This window comes from Podarcis liolepis, assembly GCF_965112155.1.
Source record: "Podarcis liolepis genome assembly, chromosome: 8".
In the NCBI taxonomy this organism is placed as follows: Eukaryota; Metazoa; Chordata; class Lepidosauria; order Squamata; family Lacertidae; genus Podarcis; species Podarcis liolepis.
The window spans coordinates 62,948,377-62,963,454 of NC_139560.1; the positions used below are offsets into that span (position 1 = coordinate 62,948,377).

The 15,078-nt window shown below is 41.4% G+C and overlaps 1 protein-coding gene across 1 annotated transcript in view; it reads left to right on the forward strand.

Moving 5' to 3' along the window:
• Positions 1–7,296: 7,296 nt before the first annotated feature.
• LOC310714293 (uncharacterized protein) overlaps positions 7,297–15,078 on the forward strand; it is an 81,687-nt gene continuing 73,905 nt past the window's right edge. Inside the window, exons 1-3 of the mRNA XM_083519649.1 lie at positions 7,297–7,438; positions 7,569–7,632; positions 14,117–14,205. The gene's annotated coding sequence lies outside the window, so the exon portion shown is untranslated. The remainder of the gene's footprint in view (positions 7,439–7,568; positions 7,633–14,116; positions 14,206–15,078) is intronic.

Consider the following 15,078-nt stretch of genomic DNA (forward strand, 5'->3'; position numbering starts at 1 on the left):
GAGACTGCTGCTGCGTGAAGCTCACCTCTTCCACCCTCTGCATGCCTCTTCTGATTCTGGGTGATTAAGGAGGAGGGGCGCTTTTCACAGCAGGACAGGGAGACACACATGCTTCCTCACCAGCCAGACTCATCTCTGCCTTTTGGCACCCCCCCCTCCAGCTTCTGATTCTGGACCACCCCATGCCACAGGCTTCCCTTGCTCACTAAGCCCTGTTACCTCCTCAGGTTCCAACACACCCTCTTCCCAGTCTTCTCCCTCTGACCACTCATTGTCATCCCACCACCAGAAGGCTCTGAGCCTTCTTCCCTTGGGCGTTCCCCTGCTGGTTCCTCCCACTATTCCTCTGCATCCAACCAGTCCATGATACCTAGGTACACCTCTGTCAATGTGCAGTAGCTTAGTGGTAGCACACCTGTTTTGCATGCAGGGGCCCCTAGATTTAATCCCCTGCATCTTCAGTGTTGCCATTCTGAAGCCCCGGAGACCTGCTGTCAGTCAATGTAGACATTATTGAGCTAGATCAGGCTTCCTCAACCTCGCCCCTCCAGATGTTTTGGCCTACAACTCCCATGATCCCTAGCTAGCAGGACCAGTGGTCAGGGATGATGGGAATTGTAGTCTCAAGACATCTGGAGGGCTGAGGTTAAGGAAGCCTGTGTTAGATGGACCAATTGTCTGACTGGGTGTAAGACAGCTTCTTTTTTCAGTGCCATTAAGCCACACACTTCTATGCCCCTTGCACATGTGGACAGTTTCTTGAAAGTGAAGGCAACAAGCAGCTCCTGCTTGCACCAAGCACTTTGAAGCTGCTGTTTTAGGTTCTTTTGATTGAAAGAGGCAGGGAGAAGGGAAGAGAAGCAACATACTGTGCCATTTAGAGGTGAAACAAAATGTCTGTTCATCAGTATTGCTATCCAATGATTTCTGATAACTGCCCTGTCAATATTTTTAGGCATTTCTGCAATATCCACAATTGAAAACATTCAGAAATAATGAATAATTATACCAAGAACAAATTTAGTTGGTCTCTAAGGGCCTTTTTAATTTTTTTAAATATATTCCATTCAGAAATAAAATAGAATTAAAATGGTCTAACGATGGCCCCTTCCAAAGAACCTGCTGACTGATAATTCATCCTGATTTGTTTACAGGGAGGCTGGGTGATGCTAGCTGTTTAGTGAGCATCCATCTCAATTCGTTCGTGGGCAGTTAGACAATGTTGTGTCCAGCAAGTGTTACCCTACACTTTTCAGTGCATTTCCCCATTATCTATCGCAAAAATCTGAATCTTTTTGGGGGGAAGTGGGTTTGTTGCACAAGAGCTCCCAATCAACTCAAATTGCACGGCCTGAATTTACTGGCATCTGATGGAATCCTACCTTGAAACAGCACCAATTTGGAAGCTCCTTGAGAATGTTTCCAGCATTTGCTTTAGAAGAGCTTGCTTACATTTACCTTCTCAGATTTATGCCTGCTATTATCTGACATTGTTTGCAAAACCTTTCTTAAACTATGTTGGCATTCTTCCAAATAGGCATATCGTTGATCCTTCCTCTTTCCAATAGGAGGTTCCAGCCAGAAAGGATGGGACGCCTGGGGAGATACTTCTCTTTGAACTCTTTCTCCTTCGCGGGACCAATACTTGCATTGACCGAGTTGTGGGCTGGGGAGCATTTCCTTTGTGTAATAACAATTTGGATACAGTGGATGGGAAGTTTAAGTGTCCTTTCCTCAGAGGCCACTACAACTCTAAAATTGATAGGTTCCAAAAAATTGAAAAATGGATTTCTTCTGACTTGGATCACTGGCTGTGCAACCTCTATTTCCAGGTTGGTAGGAAACAGCATTCCTAACCTGCATGCTTCCTTACAGCAAATCTATCTACCTATTTGTTATAATATAGCTTTAATGTTATTTTAAGGTTGAAAATCAACATTCATGTGAAACAGTTTCCTTCTTACAGCACTGATGGAAGGGATATGCTTCAGCAGTGCACCTTGAGGGAAGCCCATGTTTCTCAGCCTTTACACCAGGGGCAGGCAACTTGTTCAGAAACCAAAGCCCTGTTGAAAATATGTTGTGGCTATATTAGGCTGTAATGCAGTATTTAAAACTGTAAGACTTGGAAATTGCTTTCATACTTGATCTTCAAAGTCAGTTTTAAAGGACCCATCGAGGCTTGTGGCTGTGGGGGAATAATTGGATCGTTGGATTCGCAAATTGACGGACAGTTGTGTCTTTAAATTATTGCACTGCACACTGAGAGCATTTAGAACAGGAATTATGTGAATTAAGAAGAAACTAATGACTGGCGGACCCCTGCAGTGGGCGTTTCCACAGAATTGTAGATCAACCTTTTTGATTGAAAGTTTGAGAATATTAGAAGAATAATTTTGCATATGGCTGACCTATTCATATAACAGGGTTTTCTCTTATCAGATAATTAAACTACCGCGGTATTCAGATGAGCAGAACAAATATGAGGCAGCCCTACAGCTCTCTTCAGACCTTGCATATTCAAGCATTGCTGAGAAGGATAGAGTCTTGAAGAAGAAAACAACAGGCGGACTACAAGATAATGGACTAAAAAGTTCATGCCTACCACACTGCCATTCAATATGTTCTTTTGCCTCACTTCAAGGTTAGATATTCTTTGTTTTTTTTTTTGTTTTTAAATAAATCAATATGTCTCAGGAAACAGGAGACATATCAAGTATCCTTTATTGTGAGGGACACATCACCTTGGTTTTCATATTTTAAAAATTCTCTTCCACCTTCACTCAATGTTGAGTGTTAGAAAGTTTGACCGACTCCAGCTCTTCACTTATTTAGTGCTCAGAGAGGAATGAAGTCATGGATAATTGTCTGCACTATAAAGGCAGTTATAATTCAGTCTCTCCTTTTCCATGGATAGCTCCTCAGCCATGCAAAGAAGGGCACCACATCTGTGGTGGTGGAAAGCACCATTTTCAGTTGAGTGACAATCTCAATCCAAGTGGTAAGATGATCAAGGATGGGAATGGGGAACCTGATGTCCTCTAGATGTTGCTGAAGTCCAGCTACCATCAACCCAGCCAGTACAGGCAGTGGCTGGTGAAAGTTCTAGGCCAGCAACATCTGGAGAGCACCAGGTTCCCTTTCTTGATCGAGGTCAGCCTTCCCCAACCTGGTTCCTTCCAGGGACTACAACTTCCCTCAGCCCCCACCAGCATGGTCAATGGTCTGGGATAATGGGAGTTGTAGTCCAAAACATCTGGAGGACATCAGGTTGGGGAAATCATTGGATATGAAGGCCATGATGTGTGCATGGATTTGAGAGTGGGGGGGGGGAGGGGAATTGCCACCATAAAATACCCAAGGGCAGTTTCAGTAGGCATCAGGGTCTTCATGCTTTATTATGTCTACATTAGCCCATAAATGCCCTAGTTTCCCCCCTGAAAGTACATGTGTATATATTGCATATGTTATGCTATGCCATGTAAATGTGCAGATATAAATGCACAGCACCGTAAGATAATTCTGCGACTGACATCCATGTGCTGTTGTGCATAACAAAAGGTAACATGTGCTGAACGTCGAAGCCTTACACCCCCCCAGCTTGCAACCACTGACACAACAGAAATCCTTCGGAATAATTTTCTTTATCATTTGTATTTATTTATTTACTTGGAGCCTTCTTTAAAGATATTATTAGCTGTTAATATCTCCCTGTGGGTTTGTTTTCTAATATATATCAGTGCCGTGCTACAGTATGCTGTTTCTGCTGGTGATATGTTGCTAAGAGATTTAATAATGGGCAAACAAACACAACATGTGGTAATCCATTTCAAATTAAAAGTTTATTAAACACCAGCTTGATGACTTTCTGGCTATTTACAATTAAAGGAGCAAACCTTAGGGAACTGGGGCCCACGTGACGAAATGTACAGCATTGCCATTTCCAACAGAACAAATGCATTTATGATCTGCAGCAAGCTGTTGCCCATTGATAGATCTTATAAATACTGTCTTTAATCTATTAGGACAGAACATAAAACTTTGCTAATGCTAAGATGCAAGTTAGAAAATGTAAGAAAAGTCTCTTGCAAATGAGGAGGGTGCTTATATTCTTTAACAAGATTCGCTGAGATGTTAGAACAGTCCAGTGCTTTTTTTCTAAAAAAGTTTAGGGGTACTCTCATTTTCCTACTCATATTGAAATACTGCCCCTCAATGAGGCCAAACTTAGATTCACAAAATGTTTAGGGGTATGCGCACCCCTGTGTCCCCCCAGAAAAATGCACTGGAACAGTCTTATAAGAGACTAATAACTATTTAATATGCTTTATAATGCTGGCGGAAAACATTTTGATACCTACATAATCTTATTTTTATGCTGCCTTTCCATAGTTCAAACCATGCTCAAGGAGGCTTACAACGTGAAAAAAGTACCGTATTTTTCGCCCTATAGGACGCACTTTTTCCCCTCCAAAAATGAAGGGGAAATGTGTGTGCATCCTATGGGGCGAATGCAGGCTTTCGCTGAAGCCTGGAGAGCGAGAGGGGTCGGTGCGCCGCCATCCTGCTGTCTCCCGATGTGGTTTGGAGGCTGACGGCTGGGAGACGCGTGCTTCTCCCCGCCGTCAGCCCCGCAAGCTCCGGGGACAGCGGGGAGGCGCAGCGCATCTTCCCGTTGTCCCTGGACCTGCTCTGAAGGCGGGCTGTGGGGAGAAGAGCGCGGGGGGGGGATAATTTTTTTTCTTTATTTCCCCCCCAAAAAACTTGGTGCGTCCTATGGGCCAGTGCGTCCTATGGGGCGAAAAATACGGTACATAACAAAATAGTCATAAACAATAAATAAAACATCAGAAAGCTTTCATGTTTAAAGAGAAGAGAAGCAGATCATTCAGGAAAATGATTTTTTTTAAAAAAACAAAAACACAGGGTAATGTTTAATGTAAGGAGTGGGGTGGTGATTATTCATTTCTTATCAAGACACAACACAATCTGAAGGCAGCCTTTTTGTGAAATTCAACATGGGCCCCAGACTAGATTCTAATAGCAGGTGTCTTGGTTGTGAAAAAGACATTGACAGCTCATTCACACTTGAAAGTTGGCAGTGGGGGGTGGAGAGAGATTCTATACCTGAAAAGTAATGTGGTGTTTTGCAAGGAGGAAGATGTTCGAATAATCCACTTTGCGTGTGTTCTCAAGTCTGAGCACCTTTTGATCTCTGATTCAAATTCCGTTAGGTGATGCATTTATCATAACACGAGTAACGCCATTGTCAGATGCATCTCCCTGTTGTTCCTTCCTGTTGAAATCTGAAAGCATGTCTATCCAATTAAACTGCAAGCAAGTAGTAGGGAAAATAGAGAACCAACACAAAAGCAAGGAGGTGATTTAGCAGAAGCTGATTTCTCTCCCCTCGTGTTTAATAAACTAACAGACACAAATCCAGCCCAACAATTTATGCTGGAGAAATATATGTCATTAGGTTGAGTGTGGCATGTGTAGAAAATAGGAGCGGACACAGTTTCAGTCAGTTTCTGTTTGGTACAGCTTGTCTCTCTTTTTTCGGTTTGAGGGGTTATGAACACTTACCTTTTGCTCTGTACTTTTTATTTCCTGGTCCCTATCAGAGCACTTTCCACCTCCCTTGCTACTTTGGAGCAAACAGCAATTTGGGTTTTCTGCAGCGGGTTTTCATGGGGAAAGCAGTGGTGCAACCCCCCCCCCAAAGCATTTGGGACTGGCCCTGGAAACCCCAGATGTGTGCCTAGAAATGAGGGATGCAATGGTGGATGAATTCAGCTTTCCGCATTTCTGCAGCAATTTGCAGATTTTAGTGATTAAAATCCACAGGAATTTCCCTCCAGCCCTTTAGTGCAAATTTCTCCCAATAAACACATTTTTGCATACAGTTTTGACTAATGTGCACATTTTATAAGCAGTTTCTCCCAATTTAATGAATTGGTTATTTTCACTGATGTCTAATATTTGCATTTTTGTAAACGTTGCTCAGTTGGAGAACTGCATTGCAAAATTTGGATAAGCCTGAAATTCTAGTTATTATGCTGCGTATGGCAAGTGTAGAAGGGAAGAGTCGACCAGTTTGTCAATTTCAGTTTCTTCCAGGTTCTTGTTTTTCTAATCTGAAACTCAGTGTGCCACATTTCTGCATCAGTCTGCAACATCTGTCAGCATTTTACTGCGCATTTCTACTAATATACAAATTTTCAATGCAATTTGTATGCAATTACACTAAGTCATGCAAGAATGCATATACTCTAGTACACATTATCGGACACAATTTTTTTGCATGGAGAACCACATCACACCGTTGGGAGACATGCTGATTTCAAAGGCTATCTGTGTTGTGGGTTCGCATATTGCTTTAGGGTGCATGTATTAGGTAGATCCGTCTTTAAACACAGGTTGAACCTAATTTCCCTCCCATCCCTTGCTTTTTTTTGTTGCAAGGGCTTGCTAATGTGGAAGTTCTGTCATTTAAAAATGATAATAGAAACAAAACAATAACAGTAAATAATTTTTTTTAATTGTTTATACCCCACCCATCTAGTTTGGTTTCCCCAGCCACTCTGTGTGGCTTCTAGCACATATAAAACATAATAAAACGTTAAACGTTAAAAATCTCCCTATACAGGGCTGCCTTTCAATGTCTTCTAAAGGTTATATAGTTCCTCATCTCCTTGACATCTGATGGGAGGGTGTTCCACAGAGTGGGTGCCACTACTGAGAAGGCAACGAAGATCCATGATGTGAGGAAATGGAAACTATGGAAGCTAATCACATACGCAGAAACATTGGATCTGAACAACCCTTTTTTGGGATAAAGCCCCCATGTGGAAACTTCCTATGACATGTCATTGTTTTTTGAGCAAACAAACCAGACAAAGTGTTCCATTTTAAGGGAAGCACATGCTGCCCATTGCAAATTAAAACAATGCAATCACATCCATGTGTACACACACCTCATTCGCTTTAGCTGGACCATGCCATGGCTCATCTTTCTCTGGTGGCCTCGCTTTTAATGCACCCCATTCGGTTTCAGTGAACAATGTTCTCATCTACTGGAGGGGTAGTAAAAAGCTTTAAACAGTTGCGCGGGTCTTTTAATGGTAAATTTGTTTTGACAGAGCTGTTTTGCAAGGGCCTGGGCCATCCCGAAGTGATGGTGGCTGACAGTGCTTTGCTGTTGTCGGAGCGAGGAAACATGTGGAAGGAATTGTTCTTTTACATTTCACAGCTTGTTATTTCCTCCGCAGGGCGACCTTTGACCTCTCCGAGAGATTCTGACACCCATAAGGGAAGTATTCCCACTGTTGAAAAGGAAGTGGGAAAGCAGTTTAATGGTGCAGAAGGTTGGGAACGGTGCGTGTCAAAAGAAACTCGGACGAAAAGAAAGGACCAGCTCTTGAAATGTTTCCAGCAGGTCAGAGCTTTTATCGCTCCGGATAATTTGCTAACACTTTGAAAATAGATTTGCTTTGCATATGTCTTTCGATTACGAAAACACACATCTCCACACCCCCAACGATACCGTCTGTCAATTATTTCACTAGGCAGGCGAAGCCACGGACAAGTTTAAATCAAATGTGAAGGATCAAACAGAGCCCTGCAGAAAAGGTACAGAAAGGCTGTGTGTGTGTGTGTCTAGGCTCAATGTGTTTGCAATTACAAGGTGTGTGTGGAGTGTACTGACAACATCAGATTAGAGGCGGTGTTTCTACGACATTTTTACACCCCTTTGCATTTTATTTGGCGGTTTATATTTGCAGATCTTGATGTCTCCCGCTCTCCCCTTTCTCTCCTCACACCAGTATTATTAGCAGCATCTCTTTGCTAACAGAGGTCTCCTTCCCCAAATGGCTTGCCTGATTCATGATCTTAAAATCATTTAGCAGCTCAGATGAACAGAATAAACTCTCATCTTCCAGCAGCCACGGGAAAATACTTTTTCAAACTATTGTACTGTTTCTGTGTGTGTGGATCAGAACACAAATTTGCAGATTACGCCACCTAATCCATAAACTGATCCATGCCTTTAGGCCTGTCCTGTACTTATGAGGAGTGGTCCAAGGGCTTCCTTCTGCTAACCTTTTACAGCTGCTTAGAACAGCTAATACTTCCTCCGTGGCTTAAAAAAATATATGCTCCCAGGAAGTGACACTCTGCATTATGATGTACGGTTATTTCCAGGGAGCATTTTTTTAAAAGTTTCTTTTAATTGTGCGACCATGGTGGATTTACTAGCTATTCCAAGTAGCTGTAAAATGTTGAAAGAAAGAAAGAAAGAAAGAAAGAAAGAAAGAAAGAAAGAAAGAAAGAAAGAAAGAGGCACAACTCAGACCTCCTTGTAATTTTTTTGGGAAGCGAGCGAGTGAGGGAAATGAGGGTAAAACCCAGTGGATTTTTGAAATCCCGCCCCAAAAAACCATTCACCCACAAATGGAACAAGACAGAGCTGGTTTTATGCACATACAGTGGTACCTCGGGTTAAGTACTTAATTCGTTCCAGAGGTCCGTTCTTAACCTGAAACTGTTCTTAACCTGAAGCACCACTTTAGCTAATGGGGCCTCCCGCCACTGCCTCATGATTTCTGTTCTCATCCTGAAGCAAAGTTCTTAACCCGAGGTACTATTTCTGGGTTAGCGGAGTCTGTAACCTGAAGCGTCTGTAACCCGAGGTACCACTGTACGTGATATTAGCATGGGACTGAAATAGGTTGACAACTGATCCACTCTATACTCCACTGAGCCACCAGACATGGCTTGTGGGCTTCGTTCAGGACGTTGGGTCACATTGCTGGTTCTGGGATGGATCTCATGTTCAAAGGGAGCCAAGAGGGGAGTGTGAAGCTTGTATCAGCTGGAAAGGCCCTAGGAGAGATGACATTTATGCTCCCTAGCTGACTTATGAAGCAATTGCTGTGGCAATGCAGCAGGCTTTTCCTTATTCCACTTCCCATTCTGTACAACTTCAAGGGGGCTATGGCTTCCAGCATCCAGCATGCTTCTCTGTGTCTGCTGTATATATAGGATGTAAACGTAATTACTTGATAAAACGCCAGAAGCTGCTCCTATCAATAATTCCTTATAGGCAGTGTTTCAAAGGGGTCAGTGACATTTGCTGAAATAAAGGAGTTTGCGTCCTCCATTTCCCCATGCCTAGATAGATTGTGCATGGGTAGGGTCTTGGGTCCGGGCAGATAATATCATTTTATTTATGTCGCAAAAGAAATTGGTGTCTTGTCATTTCAGTTGCTCTAGCCTGTTTTCTAGAAACTGTTCTCTAATAAGAGCCCGGTGTAAACATCACAAAACAAAATCCCCACCACAGGAAACAACAGCAGCAGCAGCAACAACAATTATTGTTATTATTATTTTAAAATGTGTGTGTCACCTTGAGCTCCTAGGCAACTTGCAACATACAAAATAGGAAATACAATAAAAACAATCCATAAACAAAATTACATAAGAACATCAGGGTTTGCCTGGTGCCTTCATTATATATTTTTAGGTGCCAGGCGAAAAAGTTCTTCAGCCAGGCCTTTGGCTGATTAATATTCTAAAGCCTTTTAAATGTGTCTGTGGGAAGGAGGGGGGTATTGTTTTGCTGTTTTGTTTTACTTACTTCTTACTTGTTTTTATCCTGTATTTTATTCTGTAAACTGCCCTGAGATCTTATGATGAAGGACAGTATATAAATCTGATAAATTATAGTAATTATATGTTTCCCCATCCAAATTACAACTCCAAGAAGCAACATTTAAAAACTGTCAGCAGAAGAAAAATGTTGACTCCAAAGCCCTTAAAAAGTGTCACTGTTAAAACTAATGAAACTGCTAAAAAAACCCAAAAAGACAAAGCCGGGGGAGACTTTGCTTGGTACCAGAAAACTGCCACAGAAGGCACCAGGTGAGCTTCCCTAGGGAGAGCATTATGTAGTCAGGGAGCCACCACCGAAAAGGTCCTTTTCCCTCATTGCCATCCTCTACTCTTCCAATGGAGGAGGCCTCCTAAGAAGGGCCTCTGTATATGATCTTGATATCTAAGTAGGCTTATATGGGAAGAGGTGTTCCTTCAGGTACTGGGGTCCTGAAGCTGTGTTAGGCTCTATAGGTTGATGTTAGCACCCTGAATTTGGCCTGGAAATGTACTGGCAGTCAGGGCATGCAAGGACAGGTGTGGTAGGTTGTGAATGCCTGGTCTTTGGTAGTAAATATGCAGCCAGATTCTGCAACTGCTGAACTTTCTGGACCACCTTCAAAGGCAACCTCACATATAAAACATTGCAGTAATCTAGACAGGAGGTTTCCAGAACATAGTTTACTGATGCTAGGATATCCCCATCAAGATAGGGATGTACCTGGGGCACCAGACTAAGGTGGCAAAGTGAATTCCATGCAACATAGGCCACTTTTGCCTCCAGGGACAATGGTGGATGTAGCTCCAAACGTGATCCTCCTGGGTGAGTGCAACCCTCTCTAGATCCGATCTGGACCAAGGAACCATCTCAAGCAGCATCTTCATCTTGTTTGGCTTTGGCCTCAGCTTGTTGGCGCTCAACCAGTCTATTTCTGTAGACAGGCACCTGCCTTAGAACATCCACCACTGTATCTGCTGAGGGGAAAAAAGGGAGAAATAGAGTTGTGTGTCATCCACATATGGATGACAGCATGCTTCAAACTCCAGATGTCCCCACCCAGCAGGTTCTTGTGGATATTAAATAGGATGGAGAATAAGATTGTCCTCATGGAACCCCAAGGGACTAAACACAAATCCCCGGCACCATTTTCTGGGGCCAACTGTTCAGGTAAGAATGGAGCGACCATAAAACAGTGCCCCAACTCACTACTTGGATAGCTGTTCTAGAAGGATACCATGGGTCAATTGTATCAAAAGACAAAGATGTCCAGGAGAACCAATAATGTGTCACTCCCTTGTCTCCCATCATACCTCAAGATGCAGTCCCTTAGCTGCATTCTGGAACGCATTCAGAGGACTGTACCATGCCCTTTTACCTGATAACCTGAAATCTGCTTTTAATCTTGTAAAATCAGTGGGTTTAAGAAAGAATGTAATGATTTTGGAGCTGACTTACTAAAATAATTACAGCAAAGTGGCAATGTTGGATCTTTTCCTTCCATTGTTTTTCTAAGAAAGCAGAAATATTTATGTTTGGGTATGGTTTATAATTGTCCCTAGACTTGTCAGTGGGATTTTCATTTTAATTACAATTTCTAGTGCAGCTGTTCTACTCCTTCCATCATCTCATAGTTGATAGGGCATCTAATTAGCACTTTATAGCATTTTGCGGTCAATTATAAAATGTTATAAAAAAGAGAGAATGCAGTTGAGCAGAGACGAAATGTGCAATTCTCGTTTTTGTTTTCATGGGGCTAATTTGCTGAGTAGTAGTGTGTATATGAGAGGGAATTTTTACATAGAATTTTATAAGCCACATTTCCTCTCTAGCAACTATGAAAAACTCCTATGATAAAAAAAAAGTAGTCTGGAGCCGTTAGATGTCTTTCTGATTGCTGGCCCTATTAAAATCTTCTTAAAGTAATAGATAGGTTTAATTCCTCAAGCCAAAGAAAAATTATAGCATCTTAAGTATTTTCCACATTTATTATACTGATGTGCCTGCAGAAAGAACAGAAAGAAAAATCCAAGAAAGAAGCAAAATCTCTTGTATTGCAAGTTTTAAATGTACCAAGCTAAGGTTTACTTAATTAGAACCTCCAGGCAATAAAGGAAGCCTTTTTTTAAATTCTGTGAATCTTAATATGCTAAATAATGCAAAGCTTCAACTCTTCAAGCATGAGACACACATCTGGCCGCTTAACATTTAAATTACGTGGGGAGGGGGAGGGGAAGAGAAATCCCTTCCACTTCTGAGGTAATTTTCTTGAAGAAAAGAATGGGAAATGTATTACAACAAAATTTAATTTCATTTCAGATTTTCATTGTGTTTAATTGCACAGCATTTTTTTAAAGAGCATCTCTCTTTTTTATTTATGACACATTTTCTTTTCTCCTCCTGTAATTTTTTTATTGATCTTTAATTTAAGCAGCTCCTCACAGTTTATGGCTGCTGAAGAAGTACATTGTGTTTTACCAGGAAATCTATCTAGAGTTAAAAGTAATGAGCTCAGTGATACAGAAAATAAAGGGAAGAATACAAGTTCAAAAAAACCCCTCCACCAACCAAAGCACAACCGCCCACAGGAAAATCATTCAGCAACAGTATATTCAATTTGTTTTCCTCTCCAACGTCTCACTCAGGCATACCAATCCTTTCTTTCCCTTTCCCCCCTTCATCTCCAGGCTCTCTGTATTTTGTGGAAACTCATATGAGAAATTTAGGTTTACTCAATGAATATGGATTAAACCCCTCTATCATGCTGGTGCCACAAATACATTTTTTTAAAAAAAACATCTATTTGTGGTTGGGAGAGTGATGGAGAAAACACACTGAAAAGTTTGGGATGAACAAATGATTAACGAGAAGATGTACAACAAGCACTGCAAAACAAATCAGGATGAATTCAGGATCAATGCTGATTGTCATATAACGTCCCTGCAAACAAATGAGAATGAATGTTCAATAAAGACCATAGTCTAACCTTCACGTAAGCATTGTGCAAGCAAATCAGATTATTTATTTGTTGCATTTGTACCCCACCTTTTCCTCAAAAGAGCTCAAGGTGGCATACATGGAGTGGCTGGGGCAACAAATATTATTTTTGTCCTCCTCAGTGAATCCCCACAGCTAGTCTGTGAGGTAGGTTAGACTGAGAGACAGTAACTGGCCAAAGGTCACCCAATGAGCTTCATGTCAAGTGGAGATTTGAACCCTGGTTCCCCAGGTCCTAGTCCAACCCTCTAACCAGTACACCACACTGGCTCAATAAATAGGTCATATCTCTCTCTCTCTCTCTCTCTCTCTCTCTCTCTCTCTCTCTTCCCTGTTGCAGAAGCACACAGCAATGGTTACTAACCATGGAAGCTATGGTCTACCTCACTGTCCGAGACATTATGCCTGATCCAGCAGACTCGTCTTAGGTTCTTAACTTCTCTAAGACCTAGAAGGAAGTTTTATGGTGGCACAACACCACAGGTGATGGAGAGGTTTCCCTCCTGTCAGTTGCTGCCACCACCACTGTAGTCCAGCAATGGTTGCTCAGCTTCTAAAACAGGAAAAACAAAGCAGGGGGAAGGAAACTCTCAAACAAAAAGGCTCCTTTCCGGGTTTTGACCTGTAGGTTTGCCTTTAAGAACTTGGGAGCCTCCTTTAGAAGTCCTTATTGAGGTAACCCGATGGTGAACAGTAATGGTGGGTGACTACTAGGCCTTTTCTGTTGTGTCGTCTCAGTTATGGAAAACTCTCCTCAAGGAAGCTCACCCACCCAAGACATTTCACTACTTAAGGCAAAGCAGTAACTGGCACCCCCGTTCCAAATCAAGGTGTTAGTACCCGTTACCCATCCAATAATTCTGTCACCTGAGGCAATAAATCAATAAATATGACACAGTGGAAATATGGCAATAATAGATTAAATGACTAACAATTGGCCATCCTTTCACAATACGTATAAGCTAAACAAGGTATAGCTTAGGGCCCCACTCTCTTGGGGCCCCCCAAAAATTTAAAGAATAAAAGACTGGATATACATGAATAAAAAAATCATTTTAAGTTAGAGCTTAATAATTATTTCACTATTAATATACTTCTTCTTAATTGTATTTCACTATTAATATACTTCTTAATTGTATTTCAGTTCAACAATACATATTTAAAATACATATTTTGTTATGTGCAAATGGCTTTAGATACCTATTAAGTCCATGAATTACCATATAGCTTATATTCAACACAAAAAACAGTACAATTTGTTGCTGACAAAGGACAGCTGGACATATAAAGGGTCCAATTACCTTCAGTAGCTTAGGGCCTCATCAAATCCGGCATCTGCATCTGCCCTGTGTTCGCACAGGCTGAAGATATTAATCTTAAATTATTTAAAATTTGCTACTATGATTATGGAAACAAGTATATTTTCAGTCATTTGAATTACATATTTGTTGTGCTTTCCCTGCTTAGGAAATGAGCCATATCCAATCAGCTCTGGTTCATCTGATAAGAATTGTGATCTGGTCCCAGTGAAGGAAGCTCATGGTATATATAGCAAGGTAAGGATCTATCTATCATCTATCTATCTATCTATCTATCTATCTATCTATCTATCTATCTATCATCTATCTATCTATCTATCTATCTATCTATCTATCTATCTATCTATCATCTATGTAATCTACAATTGCCTTATAAATTGCAGTTATTTCAAAAGGCATCCTTGACTTGCAGTGGAGTTTTTTTGTGTGTGCATCTGGAGGAAAACTGCTGACATTTTGTGAACTCAGCAATGCCAGTAAAACTTTTTTATGGCTCAGAACACACCTTTTTCCCGCTCTGCCAAAGACTTTGGCTAAATAAATCTCTTAACAGCTCACCAATACCTGCCAATCTTTGAAGTGGTAATTAGCTGGTTATTTTCTTTGCTGAACTTTTATGGTTTATTGGGTATTCTCACTTCTGTTTCTACCTGCTCCCTTCAAAAGGGTGTTTGGATTTTAGAGTCCATCATACGATGATAGTGAATCTGAGCAATTCTCTTCTGGAAAAGGACCAACCCATCAAAAACCATTTTTAAATTCTTGTACTTTCTTTTTGCATTCCCCTCCCCCCCAAAATCTCTGAAATTTCATCACTAAACAAATAATTGTAGGCATGGTTTTCCTCCTCTTTGGCAATCACTTGTAGTCAAGTAAGATTGTCTTCCATAAACATGGTCTTAACAGTGAGTCTGTACATGACTGTGGAAGCCAATTCTGGATCCACACGTCCTTCCGCAGTGGGGACATAGGGAGTTGACACAGTGAGGGTTTCCAAAATGTGCCTTCCTCTTAGCTCATTTCTCATTTTCACCCTGAGTTCATGCTTCTTTCAAGTCTGTAGGCATAGTAAGGTAAAGGTAAAGGGACCCCTGACCATTAGATCCAGTC